The sequence below is a fragment of the Pleurodeles waltl genome, chromosome 12 (assembly GCF_031143425.1).
Source record: "Pleurodeles waltl isolate 20211129_DDA chromosome 12, aPleWal1.hap1.20221129, whole genome shotgun sequence".
Taxonomy (NCBI): domain Eukaryota; kingdom Metazoa; phylum Chordata; class Amphibia; order Caudata; family Salamandridae; genus Pleurodeles; species Pleurodeles waltl.
In genome coordinates this window covers 606,372,791-606,398,705 of record NC_090451.1, presented here as the reverse complement: position 1 = coordinate 606,398,705, position 25,915 = coordinate 606,372,791, and positions in this window count along the sequence as shown.

The following is a 25,915-nucleotide window of genomic DNA, read 5'->3' as shown; positions in this document are numbered from 1 at the left end:
CCTGGTTCCTCGTGGGTTGTGTAGAGGTGAGTGTTTCCCCTACCAAGTCCTGTTTCCGCCGTGTTTTTGTTCGCGTTGAATCTACCCCGGAAAAGGTGGCGGATTGGCCTGTCATAATAGTGTGGGCGGTACATTGTCTTCCACCTGTCTGTTGGCGGTGACCGCCATGCTGTTTGTTTGTACCGCCGTGGCGGTCGGAGTGTTAAAGTGGCTGTCTATGTTGGCAGTTTCCGCCATGGTCGTGATTCCATTGTTTTTACCGCCGGCCTATTTGCGGTCTTACTGCCGCTTTAACACCGATTGCCAGGGTTGTAATGAGGGCCCAAGTGTCACACCTTCTCCATCCAATCTATCCAACCAGCGCCTCAAATGGCAAAGGTCTGTCATTCCAGTTGCCCAACCTTTATAGCTGTTACTGGGGAATGCACAGATGTGTTTCCCCCATTCTCCAGAGGAATGAAGCTGACTTAAAAAGACACACAAAAGGAGTTTTGGAAAATAGAAATGCCCACTTTCTAGAAGTGACATTTCCAAGGCATTACTGACAAAGCCACCTTTACCATTGGAAACGGTTAGTAATTGTAAATACAATGATACATTATTTATGAACATTATTTATGAGGATGTCCACTGAAATTTACTATTGCAGCTAGGATTCATTGCTAACTTTCCCCCATATTAACCTATGGGCAGAGCAGCTCTCAATGGTAGTGCTAACAAACATCGCAATTCTTCACTCCCTGGGCACACGTCCCCTAGGGCATGCACGGGCCTACAGGGGCAGGCTGGACACAAGCTCTAAGAACAACACAAAGGTGCGTGTGTGCTTATACAGACCTGCTGTGACAGGCTCAGTGTGCACATACAGGAAAGCTGTGTCAGGCTTAGTATATATGTGAAGACACCACTGTGCAAGTGTGCATATACTGGCAAGCTGTGGCAGGCCCAGTATATATGTGAAAACACGAATGTGCAAGGGTGCACATACTGACAAGCTGTGCCAGGCTCAGTATGTACGTATATCTATATATATTTACATATATATAAACACCATTGTGCAAACTGTGCCAGGGTCAGTACGTATGAAACCACCATTGTGCTAATGTGCACATACTGGTAAGCTATGCCAGGCTTAGTATATATATGAGAACACCAATGTGCAAATGTGTATATACTGGTAGGCACCACTTCCTAACATATGTAGGAAGGGTGCACACACTTAAACACTGTACTTACAGTGGGAAAGTATCTAAGGCCCTAAGGCCACTCCAAGAGGTTCAGCAAAACCTCAGGGAAGAGCCGACCTCCTAGATAGGGAAACCCACATAGGGGTTCTCCCCTACCAAGGCATGGATCACCCTTTTGTACATTCCCTGCCTTCTGCCTACCATCTGATCTGCCCAGCAGAGGGTGCTCTAGGGGTAGCGGAAGGCCTACTCAGGGTTTGCCTCGGTGGGGGAGATGCCACCCTGAGTACAGGCGTACCTGCGCCATGGACGGCCTGCACTATCAGGCCTAATACATGTTCATCAGGCCACTCTTGTGGGTGGCACACTCAGTGCAGTGTTCCTCTAGTGGCCAGGGCCGTACCTCCCCCAGGTATGTGGTGCACCTTTTAACAGGGAGCTCCTGGGTATGGCACCTCAACCAATTATTTAAGCGCCCCTTCCTGAAATGGGCAGGAAGGGCACGCTCATTTTCCCACTTCAATACAGTGAGAAAGTGCCCAGAGTCCCAAGGCCATGCAAAAAGAGTCAGCAAAAAACCTGGGAGGAAAAAAGAAAAAGATTCAGGTAAAATCCCCTTAGAAGGGCCATGTCGAACACTAACTCGCTCATTCAATTATTATTTTTTTTAAACTATAAAAAATTCAAACCGGTCATCGAATTTATGCAGTGAAGTTGCAGTAATGTTGTGTTGAATAGATCTGTAAAAGAATATGTATGGGTTTCCGGTCTGATGACTGTCTTGAAAACACTTTTGGAGCTGTAATGGGGGACCTACCCACCATTGATACAATTAACTTTGGTTTACATGTCGAGCAGGTTGTCCCAGCAAAAACATGCAATAGAAACTAAGATGGATACCAATGAGGATAAAAACCATTGAACCAGAGAGTCATAGATGAATGTTGAAAATGTGTTAGAGGGTTAGGAGGCTTAAAGCATGAATTATTAGGATACCTAAAACTGCATTCTCATGCAAGGAGTTGTGAATACATTTAAATTATTAAAATGAGTCAATAGAAATTAATTAAAAAATCATAATCTTTAATGATGTCTCCACTATTTCAGGTGGTTTACTCTAATGAGACTATGGATTCAGAAGGCCGTTATTGTGGGAAAAATGATTTGGAAAAGGCAAGTTATGTTAATATTAATTATTCAATTAATAAGTACTATAGATTAGCAATAGCAAAACGTGTACCTTTTACAAGTGCTAGACGTTCTGTTTTTTGAAGATATGTGGAGAAATTACTTCGCTTTCACCATTAAGGTAACTCTCTTAAGCAGTTTACTGAACTTAAACTGCACGATATATATTAGAAACGTAATGGTCAATTCTTCTGTTTAAACATTTTGAATTTTTTAAATATATTTTTATGATTGGGCAATCAGAGATTTACGTGTATTAAGGCACATACTGAGAAATACTTGGTCCTGTAAATATTAATGCTGTAAAATAAAAATTCGGAAAAAAGGTTTTCAACAACTTCCACATAACAGCTCTTGTCTTCAATGAACCCCTTCAGACATTACCTACAGGAACCCCAGACAAAGAGGAATTTCCAATTCTCAGCTGCAGTGTCATACAACCCATAACCGTACAAACACACACACACTCATACGCACAGGCAAACACACACACAAAGACAAACACACACAGACACAATCATGCCTACAGATATTCTTGACATACACCCCCCCCCTCCGCTGAACACTAATCTAAAACACAGTCATTCAAACTTGGCATATTTACAACACGCTCAAGGGTATGGACCCGTTGCAGAGCCTGCTCACTAGCATAAGGCACTCTTCACGGACAGGTAAACTACGCAGGGATAATGGTGAAATAAATCAACATCATCTAACCTGTGCTACTAAGTAAGTGTAAACTATCAGCATCCAAGACCTCAATTCAATCACACAAACCGGCCACAGGGTAGAACATAAGTACCCCCACCAGAATTCAATACCCAAACCAGATCCCCTCACTAATGTGTTCTGCGCAAGCAAACTTTTGATGATGGAAGTGCTCTGTTAATCTGCATAAGTCTTTCAACCGGTTCAACATTTTCTTTTAAAAGGTTACTTTAACCTTCTTCAGCAAGCTTGTGGTGTACTACAACACAAATGTTCGTCTCTGACCATCTTTGATCGCGTTTTGACTGGGGTTAGATGTGAAGAAGTATGATATTATGATCTGATAAAGTAAAAATAACACAATGATACACACCAGGAGTCCAGAATTAAGACCCTATTTAACATAGTTTTCATCATCCTTTCACACGTCGTTTGTTTTAGAGAGGGATGATAGACAGTTGTAAAAAAACAGAGAAAAGTGGGCCCCGGAACAGGAAGCATATAGGGTATTTGGGGAGGTCCACAGGAATCTAAACCAGAAGAGAAATACGTACTCCTTACCCCATATACATACATGTAGCATACATCAAATGATTAATGATTATTCACAGCATATGTGTTGAGCCCAGCATATAATGCAAACGTGCATAGACATTTTTCATTAACTCTTTAGTCATTATTTCTTTCTTTCAACATATTTTCCTATGTATTCTAATATTTTCTTCAATTCTTATTTAGTGACTGGAATTAGCACATGTATGTGAATTTGTATCTGCCAGCAGGACCAGTGAAACACTGCAAGACGTGGCTGCTAGCTCAACATCTCTCTCCATGACAAGCCACCAATATTCCTCCAATAAGCTTCTCTTGGTGACAATTATGTTAAGATGTCCCTTAGAAACAACCTTACAAAAACACACCTTATCCATTCCACATCAAATAACCTTAAACCTTTCATGACCATTCCTTCTTCAAAAGATACTTGTTTGAAATGGCCCTTTCTTTCTGCAGGGTTATCACCAAACCTTTTGCCTTTCCCCTCCTATTTTAACGACCCTGTTTTTGTTCGCTTTAGAACTCTTGGCACTTAGCTGCTAATCAGTGCTAAAGTGCATGTGCTCTCTCCCCTACAACTTGGAATAATTGGTTAACACCTGCTTGGCTTATTTAATTATTTACCTGTAAGTCCCTTGTAAAGTGGTATACCGTTCACCCAGGGCCTATAATTTAAATGCTACTATTGGGCCTGCAGCATTGATTGCGCCACCCACAGAAGTAGACTTTCAAACTTGTCTCAGGCCTGCCACTGCAGTGCCTGCGTGCATAGTTTACTGCCACACTGACTTGGCAAGTCACTACTTGCCAATGCCTACACTCCCTTTTTGCTACACTGCAATCACCCTAAGGAAGGTCCTAGATAGCCCTATGGGCAGGGTATGTGTATGTAAAAGGTAGGACATGTCTTTATGTGTTACATGTCCTAGTAGTGACAAACATCCTATGTAGTTTCTCACTACTGTGAGTGCTTCTCCTCTCATATGATTGCATTGGAAATGCCCTTACATATGTCTAAGTGGTATCTTCTGGTCTATAAGGAGTAACATGGGCATGTTTAGTATGTCTGGAATGGTAGTGAGGATTCCTGCTTACTGGTGTAGGTGGTTTTTACATTACTATTTTAGAAATGCCACTTTTACATATGAATGTCCTGCCCTCATACAATGGACTGCTTGCCCCCTACTGATCTCTGGAGAAAGAACTGGATTGTGCTTCACTTGAAAGGGCTCTTTTGAAGTTACCCCCTGTGTGAGAAATGGGGTCTTTGGTTGGCAATCAGGTCACCCCCTGTCCAAGCAAGGACCCTCACTCTAGTCAGGGTAAAAGAGAATCACCCTCAGCTAACCCCTGCTTACCCCATGAAAACACTACAAAATGATACAACACAGATTTAGGAAAATTGAAAATATTTATCTAAAAAAAACCAAGAGAATGACAAAAATTCCACAATACAGAAGTCAAGTTATCACTAAAAAGGCAAAAAGAGTCTTCATGTAATTTTAAACACAACGCTAACACTGTTAGTGTGAAAATGTACCTTGGGTGCGTCAAAAATAACCCTGCATTGCAGGCGAGCGTCAATTTTCAGCTGCGAACCTGCTGGCGCGTCGATTTTTCATCCGCACGCCGGTCTGTGCGTCGATTTCTCACTCTTGGGCTGCCAGCTTCTCTTCTCAGGGTCCCAGGAACTGGATGGGCACCACTTGGCAGAGTAGGAGTCTCTCCAGAGGCTCCTGGTGCTGGGAGAGAGAAGTCTCTGCTGTCCCTGAGACTTCAAATAACAGGAGACAAGCTCTAAATCAAGCCCTTGGAGAGCTTCACAAGAAGGAAGGCAACACAAAGTCCAATCTTTGTCCTCTTAGCACAGGCAGAAGCAGCAACTGCAGGATAGCTCCACAAAGCACAGTCACAGGCAGGGCAGCTCTTCTTTCTCAGCTCTTCAGCTCTTCTCCAGGCAGAGGAGGTTCCTCTTGGTTTCCAGAAGTGTTCTAAAGTCTGTGGTTTCGGGTGCCCTTCTTATACCCATTTGCCCTTTTTCAGATAGGCTTACTTCAAAGGAAAGTCTCTCTTGATTGTGAAATCCTGCCTTGCTCAGGCCAGGCCCCAGACACACACCAGGGGGTTGGAGACTGCATTGCATGAGGGCAGGCACAGACCTTTCAGGAGTGAGTGACCAATCATACCCTCCCTCCTAGCACAGATGGCTCATCAGGAAATGCAGACTACACCCCAGCTCCCTTTGTGTCACTATCTAGTGAGAGGTGCAACCAGACCAACTGTCAAACTGACCCAGACAGGGAATCCACAAACAGGCAGTGTCACAGAAATGGTTTAAGCAAGAAAATGCTCACTTTCTAAAAGTGGCATTTTCAAACACACAATCTTAAAATCAACTTTACTAAAAGATGTATTTTTAAATTGTGAGCTCAGAGACCCCAAACTCCAAATATCTATCCGCTCCCAAAAGGAATCTACACTTTAACCATATTTAAAGGTAGCCCCCTTGTTAACTTATGAGATGGACAGGTCTTGCAACAGTGAAAAACTAATTTAGCAATATTTCACTGTCAGGACATATAAACACATTACTATGGCCCTCATTACAACCCTGGTGGTCGGTGATAAAGTGGCGGTAATACCGCCAACAGGCCTGTGGTAACAAAAATGGAATTATGACCACAGTGGAAACCGCTTACACAGACAGCCACTTTAACACACCGACCGCCACGGCGGTATCAACAAGCACCATGGCGGTAACCGGCAACAGCCAGGCAGAAGACAATGTACCGCCCACACTATTACGACAGGCCTATCTGCCACCTTTTCCGGGCCGGTAACAATGACATCAAAAGCACAGCGGAAACAGAACACAGAAGTCAAAGGACTCACCTCTCAAGACTCAGGGAACAACCACGACGCCATGGAGCCCAAGCTGCACATATTTCCAATGCTCATCTACCTTTTCCTGCATTATGAACACCAACGCCGGCAAAGACGACCACGGTGAGTACTGCCGCCTAGCACACAGGGGAGGGGGGAGGAAAAAGAGAGTGACACACACACGCAACACACCCAACCCCAACACCATACACACAATCAGATGCACAAACATTACATATCCACCCCATACCCCGCAGGAATAATGCAAGGACAAAATGATTGGAAGAAAGTGAGTGTTATATCAGTGGCGGCCCGTCCTTTAGGACGGAGGGGCCACCCCCCCCCCACCTTTTGCCCCTCATGAAGAGTGTCTGTCAGGCTGAACAAAGGTCAGCCTGACAGACACTCTCCATGTTCAGCTCAGGCAGCCAGGAGCAGACATGCGCGATTTGCGCACACTCCTGGCTGCCTGAGCTGAACTTTGTTGTGCTGAGGAGGTCACAGCTCCTATGGGCGTGACCTCCTCGGCTCAGCAAAGGTGCCTCGAGGCCCTCCCCTGGGTGCTGAGGAAAGCGTCACCAATTGACACTCTCCCTGGTCGCCTCAGGTTTAAGCCCTGAAGTGTCCAGGGCGAGTGTCAATCAGTGACACTTCGTCACAGAGTGGGGTGGGGTCAGCAGTCTCACTGACCCCATCCCACTCTGTGACGAGGCTGGGACTGCTGCCTTCCCTCATTGGCTGACCTAAGGTCAGCCAATGAGGAAGGCAGCAGTCCCAACCCTCCTGGGACCTGGAGGCTGAAGGTAAGTGTGTGTGTGTGTATATGTATGTGTGATGTTTTAAATTGAATGTTTGGTGCGCACGTGCATGTTTGAGTGTTATGAGTGTTGTTAATGGATGTGCGTGCGTGCATGTCTGTGTGTGAAAGAATGAGTGTGTGTGTGTGTGTATCCCGCCCGCCCCCCTCCCTCCTAAAGCTGCCGGCCGCCACAGTGTAATACTATAAAATAACATGAATAAGTGCATCAAAATACAAACGTATATACATATTTACAAATGTAGAGACACTGCCCAGTCCTTAATGTCCGTGGGCCACAGGGCCACATCACGTAGGCCAAGGCCCCATCTCACTCCTTCAACAACACGGAGAGAACACTGCAGGGGCATCAGGTCAAAAATACACAGGCACCTCAGGGGAACGGGGAATGGGGGGGCACCTCAGCTGGAAGATGGTACAACACCACTGGTCCTGGAGGGGGCTACATGCCCTGTGCAGTGTCCTGGAGAGTGCCAGGCCACAGTCTCCCAAGTGGGTGGTTTGCCCACTGCTTGGTCCTGGGGAGTGCAAGGCCACAGTCTCTCTAGTGGGTGGCTTTCCCACTGGTTCTGGAGGGGGCCTTGTGCTCAGTGTGCTTCATCCTGGGAAGGATGGGGTGAGTGGATGGCACCTCCACTGGTTGTGGAGGGGGCCTTGTGCCCATTGTGCTTCATCCTGGGAAGGATGGGGTGAGTGGATGGCTTCTTCCACTGATTCTGGAGGGGGCCTTGTGCCCAGTTTGCTTCATCCTGCGAAGGATGGGGTGAGTGGATGGCATCGCCACTGGTTCTGGAGGTGGCCTTGTGCCCAGTATGCTTCATCCTGGGAAGGATGGTGTGATTGGATGGCTTCTTCCACTGGTTCTGAAGGGGGCATTGTGCCCTGTGATGCAGATCTTGGGGAGTGCAAGATCACAGTCTCTCACCTGGGTGTCAGACCCACATCAAGCTTTGCAGGGGCCAGGATGCACAACAGCCCATGGAGGCAGGACTAAACACTGCCTGCCGGCGGTGACGGCTGCCCAGTGGTGGCAGTGGCGGTGCTGGTGTCGGTGCTGGCAGTGGTGAGGGGAGGCTCTAGCCCATCCCCTGCAGCCTCGTACGGCTGCCCACTGGGGCTGCTGCTGCTGGCAGTGGTGCTGGTGGCGGTGCTGGTGGCAGTGCTGGCAATGGTAGGCTCCAGCCCTTCCCCTGTAGCGTTGGACGGCTGAACCACCATGGTTGGTGGTGGGGGCTCCGAATGAGTCCCAGCACCAGGCGTCCTATCCTTCCTGCTTGCTGGTGCAGGCCCCTTGCCCTTCCTGTCAGCAGCCAGGGATTGTCCCTTGCCCTTTCCTCCTGCAGCTGGTGGTGCCTCCTTGCCCTTCCTAGACGCTGCTGGTGGTGCCTCCTTGCCCTTCCCTCCTGCAGCTGGTGGTGCCTCCTTGCCCTTCCCTGTTGCAGCTGGTGGTGCCTCCTTGCCCTTCCGTGTCGCAGCTGGTGGTGCCTCCTTGCCCTTCCTTGATGCACCTGGTGCAGGCACCCTGTCATTGTTGCTGCCTGGTGCCCAGGATCCTCTGCCACCTGCAGTAACTGTTGACACTACTGTGGCCGTGGACTGGGTGGCTGAGGTGCTCGCCTGGGTTCTGACCACCCTGGCCCGACGGGAAGAGTGGTAGGGAAGAGGTCAACAGTAGAGAGGAAAAGCTTCTTAGGGACATTGGGGTGGGGAGAGGGTGAAGGTTTGGGAGTGGAGGAAGAGGAAGTGGTTGTAGGGGGTGTCTGTCTACTGTGTTTGGGTGCAGGTGCATGGGCTGGATGCTGTTGTGAGGTGGATGGCAGTTAAGTGCCTGAGTGCTTGCGTTTGTGTACTTTGGGAGGAGGGGGCACAGACACAGTGGAAGAGAACACAGGGGACATGTGCATGGATGTGGGGGTGGTGACTGCCAGTGAGGGCGTGTAGTGATAGGGGTGATGGTGGTAGTGGATGAGGATGTAGTGCATGCCGGTGTGAGTTTAGATGCTACTGGGAGGGAAGTGGACAATGAGGAGGAGGGGGACACAGTAAAGGCAGTGGATGTTGGTATGTCTGCATCTGGATGGTGTTTGTGTGAGTGCCTATGGGATGATGTGTGGTGCTTGTGTTTCCCAGAACCACTCCTGTGGGTTGTCCTGGGTGCATGCTGGTCTGCCTGTGTGATTGGGATAGGTTGGGGTTGAGGGGAATAGGATTGGGCAGAGGAAGTTGGAGGGGGCAGGCTAGAAACAGGGACAATGGCTGCCATCAGGGAGGAGGCCAGGGTCTGGATTGATATCTGTTGGGCTGCCATGCCAGAGTGAATGCCCTCCAGGAAGGCATTTGTTTGTTGCAAATGGGCTGCCAGCCCCTGGATGGCATTCACAATGGTTGACTGCCCAACAGGGATGGATCGCAGGAGGTCAGTAGACTCCACACTCAGGGCAGCAGGGCTAACTGGGCAGGGCCTGAGGTCCCTGGGGCGAAGGAGATGCACACCCTCCTGGGTGAGCGGACACAGGAAACACGCAGAGGGGCTGCTGGGAGGGCGGTGCTGATACAGGGGGTGGTGGCTGTACCTATAGTTGGGGTGAGCACAGAGGTGTCCGCCACCACCAGGGTGCTTCCATTGGAGGAGGTATCACTGTCAGAACTGTCCTCTCCAGTCTCTGCCGTGGTGCTCCCCTTGCCCTCCGTCCCACTGGTGCCCTCACCGTCGGTGGTTTCGGCCTCCTGGGCCCTGTGGGATGCAGCTCTCCCCATCGCTGGTGCCTCTGCTCCTCCGCCAGATGATGCTAATGCACATAAGGACAGGGTGACAAAACAAAAAGTGGGGGAAGAGACAAAGGATACCCTGTTCAATGGCGGCAACAACACCACTGTTTGCGTACACGACACACACACACAGGGAACAGCCCTAGCCACTAGGCAATGCACTAACAGTCACAATGCTAGTTACCAGCCCATGGACAGGGATACCTAACGCCAATTGCAGCATACCTGAGACCCACAGAGACCTGCCCAGTAGTGGATGCCTACTAGCTTGATTGGAGGAGGTGTACATCAGACCCTGCCCAACATGGGCCCTACTTCCTAGCAATGGATGTCTGCTGCACCTGTGATCCGAATATCTGTGGCTCTACCCGGATGATTTCTTCCACCATGACCCTTAGCTCCTCCTCTGAGAACCTGGGGTGTCGTAGTGGTGCCATGGGTGTAGTGTGATTGGTGTGGGTGAGGGTGTGTGGGGTGATGTGTTGGGGTGTACGATATAAGGTGCGTGGATGGTGTATAGGTGATGGTGGTGTGTGGCTGTGGTCCTGTCTGTGGTCTTGCTATCTCTCTTGTGGCAATTGTTTATATTCGTAAAGGGTTGGGGGTAATGTAGGTGTGTGTTTTATAGTGGTGTGGGTGTGGAGTGTGGATGTGTGTCAGGTGTGTGTTATTCAAATTGTCCAATGTGGTGTTGTTTTGTTAGGTTGTGTGTATTTTGAGCGCGGCGGTATGTACCGCCAATGGTTTAGCGCCATAAAATGTCTGCCACAATGATTCGTGGGTCATAATGCTGTGGGCGTAGTTCTGTTGGCGTAACGTTATGGGTTTTGCTACCGCCAGTTTATCACTGACTTTTGGGCTGGCGGACTTGTTTGTGTGGCTGTATAGTGATGGATTGCTATGTGTGGGTCATAATATGGGTGGCTGTAATCCGCTGCGGCGGGGGAAGTTGGCAGCAGTCAGCATGGCGGTAAGCGGTACTTACCCCCAATGTCATAATGAGGGCCTATATGTCCCACCTTAACCATACACCGCATCCTGCCTTTGGGGCTACCTAGGGCCTACCTTAGGGGTGCCTTACATGTAAGAAAAGGGAAGGTTTAGGCCTGGCAAGTGGGTACATTTGCCAAGTCGAATTTACAGTTAAATACTGCACACACAGACACTGCAGTGGCAGGTCTGAGACATGATTACAGAGCTACTTATGTGGGTGGCACAACCAGTACTGCAGGCACACTAGTAGCATTTGATTTACAGGCCCTGGGCACCTCTAGTGCACTGTACTAGGGACTTACTAGTAAATCAAATATGCCAATCATGGATGAACCAATTACATACACATTTTGTATAGGAGCACTTGCACTTTAGCACTGGTTAGCAGTGGTAAAGTGCTCAGAGTAACAAAAACAGCAAAAACAGAGCTAAGCACACATCAACAACCTGGGAAACAGAGGCAAAAAGTTGAGGGAGACAACGCCAACGATGAAGGGCCTAACACCCTGAACAAAGGCATTTCTGTGTATAAGTAGAGGGGCTGTAGCACATGATTGGTAGAGCACTTTTGGAACTGGGACCAAACCTCTGCCAGAGGGACTGCTGAACTGCACAAAGGGTTCATCTGGACTTCTCTTCTTTTGTTGCTCTGCTGCTTGGTGTCTACTGAGTGGCCCAAAGGGCTCATCTGGATTGCTTTTCTGCTTGTTGCCCTGCTGCCTGCCTGTTCCCTGACTTTGTCCCAGTTTAGACACTGTATGGACTGGACACCAAATGCTGGTGGAATGGCTTGCCAGGAACCGCCCTTGGGAATGCCCTGTTGGTGTGCTGACCTGTGACCTGCTACGTCAATAGAAGGACTACCAGTGTCATCTATCAAGCTCTTTATGTTGGCCTGCCTGCCTAAATCCTGCTTGGTGTCCCCAGTGTGCTCCAGGGGATGGGTGGTGTGCCCCCTTCCCCCAGCTTTTGTCATGGTAGTGTGAGGGACACGCTCTATTCATTTGCTGCAGGTGTGAGGAGCACTCTTTCCCAACCTTTGCACCAGCATCTGGAACCTCATCAGATGGTTGGCAAGAGAAACACTCCCTCATGGGTGGATCAGTGTGTGCCAGGGTGTGTGGAGCAACTTTCCTGCAGGTGTGAATGAGGCACGCACAAAGTGGTGTCCCCGGGGCACAGGCAGGCACCTACATCGGAGGATTCACTGCCGCAACCCTGGCAAGGGCATCCGATGCGCTGGCTCATGGTCTAGACACCGGGAGGCCTTCCTAGGGCCGAGTGGGCTCCTGTGGGGCAAGGCAGAAGTTCAGAGGAGCCCTTGAGGGCTCCAGACTCGCTCCTGGGACCCGTGCAGGAGGAGATCGAGCTGCTTGTTGAAATCAGCTGCACCGGGTAGTCACAGGCAGTTGGTTTACCAAAGACTGAGCGATGGGACTAGTCTAGGTCTTCCACGCTGGAAGGAAGTGTGACTCCTCCCGTGCAGTGGGGATTATCAGCAGCTACTGGCACGGACAATAGGTCAAGGTTGCGACCCTCAACGAAGATCCCCGAACCTGCTGGAATTATTTGGAAGAGTACTGTAGTTGCTCTAGCAGGCGGGCAGCAGTGTCTGCTCCCTGTTTCTTGGAGAAAACACCACATTTATCAAAAAAGGAGCGCAGGAGCTTCTATGTCGACGTGTTGGGTCTTCACTCACTGTACACCTTGTAATAGAGGTGCAGATGCGCTTTGGCCTACGGACAGGAGGTGGTCCTAGCAATTACCTAATGTTCTGCATCCCTCTGAAATGTTCCAAGCCCTCATAATCCTTGTGTGCTGAGCTATGACCCGGAGCAATTGATTATACTCTTTTGCTGTGGGGTGATACTGGGGCCCAGATTCATACTTTTTAGCGTCATTTTTTGACAATTGTATTTTGTAATTTTGCGCCGCTTTTGCATAAAAAAATGACGCAAATGCAGCGCTAGAAAGTATAAATATGGGCCTTGCCCTTTCATGCCCTACAGTACCTACATTCGGAGGTAGAGTTTTATGGTGATATAGGTATTTGGAGGGTAATGTTTATGACATGCAAATGTTCTCCTGATTTTTCATTCACAAGGATGATAATCTGACAACTGCTTGCTTAGCAGAGTATTACTGATTTATGTCATTTTTGGTCAAATGATGTTTTATGCAATACAGTTTGTTTTTATATAACTTGTTGTGGAGTTTTCTTTGTGGTATGTTTATTGTGTCACTGAGTTCTGTGTGTTGTGCAAATGCTTTACGCATTGCCTCTGGAATAAGCCTGACTGGTCATGCCAAGCCACCAACGGGGTGAGCAGGGGTAATCTTTGGTGTGTAGCTCCTTTGCCCTTCCTAGAGTGGTGGTTACTGCCTGGCTTAAATGCCTACCCTAGCTAACCAGTAACCCCATTTCTAGGAATACCGTCTGCATAAACTCATGACCACTGTCTTCCTGTAACCATCTTTCCAAAATATACTTGCTTGTCACACGTACTGTGAGGGAGCTTCCTGAATTTATCAATTGTTACACAGTAACCCCAGCTTCAGAATACCACAAAGCATCAAAAGACAACCTTGCATTTATCAGATCCTTGATTTTAACTTGAGCTTTAGGCAGGAATGCTGTTAGTAGACCATCGACTATGTTCTGTCTTGCTGGTTCTATTCATTGCTCGTCAATAGAAGAAGATGTAGAATATCTCAAAGTGTTCTCCTGGGCATCCATGCATTTGGAATATTTTTAATCTTCACTTGCAGCATGGGCCAGAAAATGGGCATGGATCTGTATATGGACATATACTTATCAACAGACACAGGGGCATACAGAGGTTTCTCTTTCTAGGAAGACAAGAGTGTTCAAAACAAAGTCTGCCAAAGACTAATTCTAATTTATAATTAATAAAAAAAGGGCATCAAAAGGTCACCAACATAGGTGTTATTTAGAGTTCTGCAGATGCCAGACATCTGCAAAATACTAGTATATGTCCAGTTGAACCTATTAAGTCTATACATGTATACTCTCATATATGTGTACGTGAGTATATATATGTATGTATATAAACTCTGAATAAATGGCCTATACTCTCTGCTGCAAATGTTTTTTACACATGTAAATTGACAGGTATATGTTCATACTCTGTTGCTTGTCAAAAGTAGGGCAAGGCTCACACAAATATTTGAGGACTGCAGTTTGAATAGAAAATTATCATCTTTCGGATGGTTTGTGGTACTTTTATTACTTCCTTGTGATTTTCAGGGAACGCATAGAAATTAAAAAGGCATGGGCAGGCAGGAGAGGTTTGGTACAGCACTGCGTAAATCTCATATAATAGGTGGCCACCAACTGCCTTTAATGATTGATTACTCAATTTTTGAAGCGCATAGCTACCAAGCAGGTTTCCCAGCGCTAGCTTAAAATTACAGTAGTCATTGACCAAGACCTGTAGAAGAACTATAGAACTATGGGGGTCATTCAGACCCCGGCGGGCGGCGGGAACCGCCGAATGACCGCACCGCGGTCAAAAGACCGCGGCGGCCATTCTGTGTTTCCCGCTGGGCTGGCGGGCGACCGCCAGAAGGCCGCCCGCCAGCCCAGCGGGAAACCCCTTCCCACGAGGACGCCGGCTCCGAATGGAGCCGGCGTAGTGGGAAGGGTGCGACGGGTGCAGTTGCACCCGTCGCGAATTTCAGTGTCTGCAATGCAGACACTGAAATTCTATGTGGGGCCCGCTTACGGGGGCCCCTGCAGTGCCCATGCCATTGGCATGGGCACTGCAGGGGCCCCCAGGGGCCCAACGACACCCCTCACTGCCATCCTGTTCCTGGCGGTCGGAACCGCCAGGAACAGGATGGCGGTGAGGGGGTCGGAATCCCCCATGGCGGCGCAGCAAGCTGCGCCGCCATGGGGGATTCCTCAGGGCATCGGAAAACCGGCGGGACACCGCCGGTTTTCCTGTTCTGACCGCGGCCAAACCGCCGCGGTCAGAATGCCCTGCGGGGCACCGCCAGCCTGTTGGCGGTGCTCCCGCCAACCCCGGCCCCGGCGGTCCTTGACCGCCGGGGTCGGAATGACCCCCTATATGTTCAAACAGCCAAGCTTTCAACAATTTACAGAATCCCAGAAGGGAGTTACAGCCTTTCAGAGGTAATGGGAGGTTGTTCAAAGTTTGGCTCCCAAGACACAGAAGGATCGGCCACCTTGGCGGACCCACCGAGTTCAAGGGATAACAGCTAGATTCTGGTCGCTTGACCTAAGAGTATGCCTAGGCATGTAGCAGGTAACCTCAGAACTCAAATAAGGAAGTGCAGTATTGTGGAGACATTTGTGCATGAAACAAAGTGCTCTAAAATGCACCCTCTTGCCCACGGGCATCCAGTGGAGAGATTGTAGCAAGTTGACAGGGCTAGTAAGCTGAGCTAGGCGGAGCAGGAGGCACGCAGCAGCATTCTCTACTGTCGAAGATGTTTTAGTAGAGCTTTTGTTACCCCAAGATAAAGAACATTTCTGTAATCCAGCCTTGATATAACCAAGGCTTGGTTTACAGTATGCTAGACTGTAAAAGGAATACAATAAAGGATTTTTTAACCATTTCAAGATGCCAAAACAGGTGGCAACCACCATAGTTATCTGTTGCTTCATTGACAGCTCCTGATTCAAACAAACTCCCAGACTTTTAACAGAGGAGTGGAGGAGCGCCCAAAGACACCGGCCAAAGGTGCGGGCCCCATGGTATACAAGAATTACCCACCGGTAGTACCTCCATCTTTGATCCATTTAACTTCAAGGGGTTTGCGCACATCCAATTTGCTAATTACTGAAGACAAATGGAAATGCAGCCGCGGCTGAATGGTCCTTTGAAGACAGAATGTTGGTCAATGTTGGTATTTTATAAACTCTTGGTTGAGGAGACTATCTTAACATCAACAGTTGCTAATAAAACCCTCCCCCAACTCAACCCCTTAGGATCAGTGTGGAAGGGCTAAACTGTATGTGAGAGTATTTAGCACAATAATATAATGCTATATAATCATCGTAGGCAGAATATACACAACTAAAATAACATGAAGGTAATGATTGTAGGAGGCTGGACTGGCTTGTAGTGGGTACCAGGAGGTACTTACACCTTGCACCAGGCCCAGGCATCCCTTATTAGTGTAGAGGGTGTCTAGCAGCTTAGACTGATAGAAAAGGTAGCTTAGCAGAGCAGCTTAGGCTGAACTAGGAGACGAGTGAAGCTCCTACAGTACCACTAGTGTCATATGCACAATATCATAAGAAAACACAATACACAGATATACTAAAAATAAAGGTACTTTATTTTTATGACAATATGCCAAAAGTATCTCAGTGAGTACCCTCAGTTTGAGGATAGCAAATATACACAAGATATATGTACACAATACCAAAATATGCAGTAATAGCAATAGAAAACAGTGCAAACAATGTATAGTCACAATAGAATGCAATGGGAGCACATAGGGATAGGGGCAACACAAACCATATACTCTAGAAGTGGAATGCGAACCACGAATGGACCCCAAACCTATGTGAGCTCGTAGAGGGTCGCTGGGACTGTAAGAAAACAGTGAGGGTTAGAAAAATAGCCCACCCCAAGACCCTGAAAAGTGGGTGCAAAGTGCACCTAAGTTCCCCAAAGAGCACAGAAGTTGTAATAGGGGAATTCTGCCAGAAACAACAACACCAGCAATGCAACAACGATGGATTTCCTGACGAGAGTACCTGTGGAACAAGGGGACCAAGTCCAAGAGTCACGATCAAGTCGGGAGTGGGCAGATGCCCAGGAAATGCCAGCTGTGGGTGCAAAGAAGCTGCCACCGGATGGTAGAAGCTGTGGATTTTGAAAGAAGGACAAGGGCTAGAAACTTCCCCTTTGGAGGATGGATGTCCCACATCGTGAAGAGTCGTGCAGAAGTGTTTCCGTGCAGAAAGACCGCAAACAAGCCTTGCTAGCTGCAAGGGTTGCAGTTAGGGTTTTTGGATGCTGCTGTGGCCCAGGAGGGACCAGGATGTCGCCAATTGCGTGGGGGGACAGAGGAGATGCCCAGCAAGACAAGGAGCCCTCTCAGAAGCAAGCAGCACCCGCAGAAGTGCCAGAACAGGCACTACAAAGTGGAGTGAACCGGAGCTCACCCAAAATCACAAAAGAGGGTCCCACGACGCCGGAGGACAACTCAGGAGGTCGTGCACTGCAGGTTAGAGTGCCGGGGACCCAGGCTTGGCTGTGCACAAAGGAAATCCTGGAAGAGTGCACAGGAGCCGGAGTAGCTGCAAAACACTCGGTTCCCAGCAATGCAGTTTCCACCAGGAAAACAGTCGACAAGACGGCAGGATCAGCGTTAGAAGGTCGCAGTAGTCGTCTTTGCTACTTTGTTGCAGTTTTGCAGGCTTCCAGCGCGGTCAGCAGTCGATTCCTTGGCAGAAGGTGAAGAGAGAGATGCAGAGGAACTCTGATGAGCTCTTGCATTCGTTATCTAAGGAATTCCCCAAAGCAGGGACCCTAATTAGCCAGAAAAGGAGGTTTGGCTACCTAGGTGAGAGGATAGGCTAGCAACACAGGTAAGAGCCTATCAGAAGGAGTCTCTGACGTCACCTGCTGGCCCTGGCCACTCAGAGCAGTCCAGTGTGCCAGCAGCACCTCTGTTTCCAAGATGGCAGAGGTCTGGAGCACACTGGAGGAGCTCTGGGCACCTCCCAGGGAGGTGCAGGTCAGGGGAGTGGTCACTCCCCTTTCCTTTGTCCAGTTTCGCGCCAGAGCAGGGCTGGGGGATCCCTGAACCGGCGTAGACTGGCTTATGCAGAAATGGGCACCATCTGTGCCCATGAAAGCATTTCCAGAGGCTGGGGGAGGATACTCCTCCCCTGCCTTAACACCTTTTTCCAAAGGGAGAGGGTGTAACACCCTCTCTCTGAGGAAGTCCTTTGTTCTGCCTCCCTGGGCCAAGCCTGGCTGGACCCCAGGAGGGCAGAAACCTGTCTGAGGGGTTGGCAGCAGCAGCAGCTGCAGTGAAACCCCTGAAAAGGCAGTTTGGCAGTACCCGGGTCTGTGCTAGAGACCCGGGGAATCATGGGATTGTCTCCCCAATACCAGGATGGCATTGATGGGGCAATTCCATGATCTTAGACATGTTACATGGCCATGTTCGGAGTTACCATTGTGAAGCTACACATAGGTAGTGAGCTATGTGTAGTGCACGCGTGTAATGTGTCCCCGCACTCACAAAGTCCGGGAAATTTGTCCTGAACAATGTGGGAGCACCTTGGCTAGTGCCAGGTTGCCCACACACTAAGTAACTTAGCACCCAACCTTTACCAGGTAAAGGTTAGACATATAGGTGACTTATAAGTTACTTAAGTGCAGTGGTAAATGGCTGTGAAATAACGTGGACGTTATTTCACTCAGGCTGCAGTGGCAGGCCTGTGTAAGAATTGTCAGAGCTCCCTATGGGTGGCAAAAGAAATGCTGCAGCCCATAGGGATCTCCTGGAACCACAATATCCTGGGTATCTCAGTACCATATACTAGGGAATTATAAGGGTGTTCCAGTATGCCAATGTAAATTGGTAAAATTGGTCACTAGCCTGTTAGTGACAATTTGTACAGAGAGAGCATAACCACTGAGGTTCTGGTTAGCAGAGCCTCAGTGAGACAGTTAGGCATCACACAGGGAACACATACATATAGGCCACAAATTTATGAGCACTGGGGTCCTGGCTAGCAGGGTCCCAGTGACACATAACAAACATACTGAAAACATAGGGTTTTTACTATGAGCACTGGGCCCTGGCTAGCAGGATCCCAGTGAGACAGTGAAAACACCCTGACATACACTCACAAACAGGCCAAAAGTGGGAGTAACAAGGCTAGAAAGAGGCTACTTTCTCACAATGATATATATGTATGTATAGATTTACTATTTTTAACTCCATGTCTACAAAGCTTGGGGGTATAAATATCTTTGAGGTACATATATGTGAAGTTAAGAATGAGAATTCTCTATTTACATATTTTTTTAATTCGATACTTATATATACATATATGAGACACTGAAATCATGCTACACGGAGACCCAAATTATGCAGTAGGGAGGACTCAAATATGCATCTTGTACAGCCTAATGCTTTTATTAACTTGTAATCCATTTGAGCCAGAAAAGAAATACTTTTGTTAAAACTGCAGATTATGCAACAGATGATGGATTATGTGCCATTTAAGGTAAATCCTGTTAAACAGAAAACGCTGTAGCCACAAAATCAGCTCATTCCAGTGGTCATGGTTTATATAATTTCCTTCATAATATTTTGGTTGTCGATATTCTGGCTACCATATTTTTATAGCACAATATTTAAAACTTCTGGTAATCCACTGTCCAGCAGGGACTTCAAGAGCCTGCTTTATGTCCCCGCTATGAGTGACGACACAAGCAGCATTTTTAGATTTACGTCCATCCAGTTAACCATTTTGTGAAGCCAAATTAGGAACAGTTATATCCATGGCGGAGCCTGGGGGGAGGCCTCGCGCAGCCTCACTCCCCATCTGCGTCAGGCCTTTGTGCGCCCACATTGTCGGTTCTCTCCAAAGCGGACCCTGCCGCCTTCCAGGAGCCTGCAGGTCTGTGCAGCTGGCGACATCGCTGAGACCCCAGCAGTGACTGCTGAAAACGGTGACAGCACCCCCAGTGCATTATGGATATTTACACGGACAAAAGCTGTTAATTACATCATCCTCGTCTTCCATTACTGCATCCCTTGGAGCACACTTGCCTCTCCCGCTCTCTCTCCGTTCCTCTCTCTCTCTCGCTCGCTGTCTCTGAACTACAGATGAAATTAAGAAATTGAGAAACTGTTGAGACGATAAATCAATCATTTCTAAACACTTAGGGGAGCGAGGCGCGGCAAACGATAATGCTGTTAACCATTAAGGGACTATACTGTACTCTTAAGGAGCCTTTATCCATGGCGAGAGGACTGGAAATGCAACGTTTCCCAAGAAATGCTGCTTTATTGTGATTAAACATTGACAAATGCGTTGACAATCGAGTCTAATTATCTTCAATTTCGCTTCCTACTGCCCCTCATGAAGCAGTACTTGCGTCTGACAAAGAAAAAAAAAACAGCCTCTTGCAAAGCTTTTGCATCTCTGGGTGCTGGCTGAAGCTAAATCACGAATTGTCGCCTTCTATGCAAAAATCTTATTTGAAATTCTCATATTATTATAATATTAATCTAACAGTTAAAACATCTGTATAGCACAGCAAACCTAACGTCTACAGCGCAGTTCTACAGCACTGTGATTTGTTTATGTTATAATAATACAATTATATGTCAATTCGCCTAGCCTAAAAGAAAAAAGGCTGCATTGGCTTTGCGTAGTTTCATATTTGTGGACTGTAGATAATAGCAAATTTCAGCAGTGAAGGTGTAACTGACTAAGCTACTTTCCAGCTGTGCTGCTGCGAAAGATATAGGTCCTGATTTAAGGAAAGTAGAGCTGCACCCAGTGCTTCACCACTTTGGTGCAGCACTACTTTTATTGCCCCCCTTTAGTGTCCCCCTAAAGCCAACATGTGTACGCTGTATCTAAGATATGGTGCACCATGAAGGTAGTTAGGGAACTAGCGTCAAAATTTTAGGCTTTGTACGATTAGCATAAAAAATGTTGACGCTGATCCTGCAAAGTCCATTAGGGACCATTGTAACCAATGGTGTGCCTCCCTTTTAATGCCTGCTCTGAGCAGGCGTTAAAAGTGATGAACAAAATGACGTCAAGAAATCTGTTTGATTTCTTTGCGCCATTATTTTGTCCTCCCTAATAAGCCCCCTTTGCATTCATTGTGCCTGGTGCAGGCATATTGTAGTTCAAAGGGTTACAAAGTGGTGCAATGCATGCATTGTGCACTTTGTAAGTTTTGGTGAGGCAATTTTGGCCTCGTTGGGCCACATTAGCGTAAAAAAATAACGCTAATGTGGCGCAAGGAGGCACTAGTGGCTCTTAAATCTGCCCCATACTTTCCAGAAAAAAGTTATCTTCTTCTTTGCATTGAACAAAATGTAGGGTTCCATAGAAGAGAATGGATTAGAGGATAACATAAAAAATCTTTGATGGCTTCCTACTAAGCATATCTTCCTCGGCGCTCTGTGTTAGCACGCCTACCAAAGTCACTGCACTGTTTCCTTGATTATCCCTATGTTATATGGAGTGCCTTTAAGTGAGCCATCCAGTGACTGACGTCACGGTACATCTCAAAACCCCCACTGACATCATCAAACAAACAAAATTCTATAAAGCTAATTGTTTGTGACTGTTAGAAGTGCATGACTGATCTAAGATAACTGTTTTTCCTGTGGATGCAATTGAATTAAAATTGGAAACATTGTAAGGCTGCAATGGGGATCATCGCAAAAAATGAGCTGATAGTAATTTGCAAACCCAGCTGAGACATAAGCAATTTATAAACTGGGATAACAATTTAGTTATGTCTAAAATCCAGCATACAAGCCCCAAAGAAACAGGCGCTGAATGCAAGTATTACATTTAAAAAATCTAGTATTAGATTAGATGATTCTAGGTGGGGTTCTGCAAATTGTTTTATGGTATAGTCCTTGGTCAGTGGAGCATGGAACAGTGGCATGTCACAAAATGATGGGGTCCCCCTGTATAATATGGGAGGTGGCCTCTCACTCTCCTATATCCCACTAACCTAGGGTTAATTGTGCCCCCTCCTGAGAAGTTGAAGGTCCCCTGAAGGGTTGTGGTCCCCCATAGCGCAGGGGTTGCAGGGGCCTGCGTAATGCCACGTCATAATACTGTCCGAAGTTCTAGTATTAAAGGAATGCCCTGGCTGCATCACTTCTACGTAAAAAAAGATTGCACTCAGCTGCAAGTCGGTCACACTGGTCTGTACATCAAGGGCTTTGTTATGTTCATGTTAGCCTCATAGTTTAGGGGCTTACATTGCTAAGCGTTATTCACATGTCTTAAGTTGGCTCCACTTGCCTTTTAACAAGCATGTTCCAAAATGGCTTCATACGCCTTGATGCCTGGACTATTGGGAATTCCCAGTCTTTTTACACACAGAATAAGGCTTGTATACCAGAATATCAAATACAAAAACAACGACAAGCAAAAATATTTTTACTTCGAAGGTAGATATATACTGGCAAGTAAAATCCTACTATTGTGAACTCTACATCCATGTACTTTAAAGATATATATCGTGAAAATACATATACGTGCAGGTAAGTATAGTAATATTATACTTACTTATTGTCATATACATTGAAGATATCCTGCTATTCAATGTTCTAGGTCACAGTATTTTTGCATGTTGATATTTATAACTCTATATTCTACTACCAAAGCTACTTAGAATGTGACTACAACCTGCGTGGGGACACTAGATCAGTAAACAAACACCAAAGGCCACCTAGTAGAGTAACAATGTGTTGTGGATTGCTACATAGTTATTAGAAAACCACGGAATAATACAAGTCCTGTTTTTCTTAACCAATTCTTGAATGTTTCCAAATTCGGGTCTTTTTCCCTGCACTTGTTTTGCATTTTTCCTGGTCACATGTGCACGGGTAAAACATCTCTGAATTGTATTCATACTCGGCCGCAAACATAACTATGGCCAAACCGAGTTTAAAGTAAATACTGTATTGGTTCCCGAATATTTTTTTACCGTGTTCTCTTACACTGGTTATTTAACTTTAATATTATTTTGCTGGAATGTGTTTGAATGCTTCTTTTATTGGAGGTAAAGGACAACTTTATAGCGATGTTGATGGTTTTTATATGAAATGGAAGAAACATATTTATAAGTTGCTCATAAAATGTTGTTATTAAAAATAAAGTTGACAGAAACCCCTATTATCACGATTGGGAGATCGGCACATATAGCACAATAGTCACGTTTAAATTTCTGGAGAATACAGCTGAATTTATTTCTAAGCCTCTTCATATGCTCTTTCCACTCTGTGTCGAGAAAGATGTCTTTGTTGCACATGAAATCCGTCCATTATTATCTATTGATGATTGATCTCATGGTGCAGCCATCTCAGGTCTTAGCACTTTGAACTTCTTTGCATTCTTCAGTGTTGTATCCATTAGCAGGCGACTTGACTCAAGCACAATTATTCTTACACATCTGGCAGACCCCTTCAAAGGAAGTATTTTGTATGCTTTGTTTTTGTGTTCACTGGGCGTCACTTTCCACAGTGGACATGATCCACTTTTTAAGTTTGTAGTCCCGAACAAAGTGTAAAGAAAATCGCCTGTATGGAGACTGGATACAATACATTGCATTTTAAGAAATTAAAATATATAGATAAACTAAACAATGACACATGATCTAGAATAAGGATTAAGGATCTCCAGAAGGGTCGGAATAACATACATTGACGAGGTCAATGCAAAGTACACTTCCCACAGTCTCAAAACTCAATTGTAACTCGGTCTCAATCAAAGATATTGTGCTGTGATGCATAAAAAATCTCTATTACATTTGCATCCTCAACATTGAGAAATTACACCGGGTGCAATTGGTTACTTACAAAGCCATGTTATCTTCATGTTTCTTTATGCGGTGACTCTAAGAAAACATTATTTGAAAAAGATATGTACATTAACGTCCACATAAAGATTACTTGATGTGCAAGACCATTAAGTCCATTGCTAATGCAACCAGTCTACTTTCTAGACATAGACATTGATCTTTTCATAAGGAGGTGCTGTCATTTTAAGCCAATCTGAATTGTTTCCTTAATCATGTCTGAAAGTAGACTTCCATGTCTATTTCTTATGTATAATATATTAGTCCATGATCTACATTCATAAATAATAGGAAGAAAAAACAACTCATCATAGTTTACAACCAATGAGAAACATGTACAATAACCTTATGCATGCCACTCCAGTGAAAATAAATGTTGCTCAGTAAAAAAACATGTTATCTGCATAAAGAGTAGCAAACTTAGAGTCAGACAGTTCACACTACTGTGAAAAGGTGGAATCCCATGTGTTTGCCATAATTGAGTTGCATACTCTGGGTGTCCTGAACCAGGATCATTCTTTCTAACTTCACTGATTCACACTATGGGCTTATGCAATATGATTGTTCTGGGAGTCTGCTTAAATAGCTATGTTTATAACTAGTAAAAGGACAGTATGACATAGACCACACATGCAGATGAGCAGAAAGTAATATGCAATTAGTTACTATTACTAAAGAAGGGGAGGGGCATCCTGACACGGTAGATGGTGTACTTAACCTGAAACATGGACAAATAACATATTGTGTAGTGCATATTTTCTTATATACTATATCTAAAAAAGCTAAGACCCTTACGGGACACATGACATCTTTTATGACATGATTAGAAATTTCAGTATAACATTTTCATTCAAATTATTGATGAGAAAACTGTGCATGGTGGGGGATGCAAATTATAATTATCTTGGGGCGTGAGTTATAGTTACTTGAGATAAACATACCTTTAACTGCTGAATTTCTATAGTTTTGTGCGAGTAAATTGAGAACCTAACTATAAAATCCCTCTTGACTTTGTTTTTTTAAGTGAATTTATATGGTTGTTTAAATTCTATTCAACACCACACCCTCACTCTCAGAGGACTCATCACATAACATACAGGTGCATTTCTCTACTAGCCGTGCCATGGCCAGTGACGCCTACTCCATGTTTTCCTTGCTTTGAGACTACATTCATACTCAAAATGTAGGACTGTTGTGTCATTTGTTTTGTTGATCTTAATTCTACCCTGACAAATAATCATGCTTTCTTTTTTGTTCCACTTTTCTTCCAATTGTCTTATAGTCACCTGCCCACAAGCTCTTCTCTCCTGGTCTTTCCTACTCACTGGCTTCTACTTCCAGAGTTTTAGACATGTCCTGGAATGCTCGTATTAATTCCATGTCAATGTTTCATTTTTGCGGCTGCCGTGTATGAGGTGGAATAAAGGAGGTATACACAATATTATCCCCTGTTTCTAAAATTAACTATCATGTGTAGTACACCATACCAGAAAACTCGCTTAGTTCCAATGACCCTAGAAAACCCTTACTGTTGAATGTGATATAAAAACAAAATCCGAGGTTTAAGTGACGTTATTGTTAGCTTTGGTTTTATAACTTTAACACAAGTTTAACAGACTTTCTTTAAGTCAGTAAAAACAACTACATGTAAACTGAATTCGTGATTAAAAAACAAATCTGAACATCTACTCAAACTAACCAATCATGTTTAGATGAACCACACATAAGTTGCACCTCATTTATTCACAGCTTATGACTCACGTATGACATCACTCATGACTTGTTAAATGATATTAGTCCTATAAGGCATTCATTTAATCTTTTGCAGAAAGTCCAGTTGTGTTGAAAGTAGGGGCGCTGGGGAGCTGCAGAACACTCTGATAACCGGGATCTTAGTTCAGAAAGAAAATGAACAGTACAAAACCATTATTTATTAGTCTTGTAGCACTTTCTTTACGACGAAAAAAATACATATCTAAAATATAATATATAGGCAGTATGGAAAGTACAAACAAGGCACCCAAGCGAACGCCAGCACCCTATTTGAAAAGGGTTCCAGCAGCACTGGAACTTTTTAAGGGACTTTTGATCAGTTTCAGCTAGTCATATTTTTGCAATCTGCAATCTATACAGCGGATGTTGAATTATGTGGCAAGGGCAGTAAATTGATAATTATATGTAAAATATGGGAGCCGGAGGCGCACATAATTCCTCTGACTCTAGTGATACCT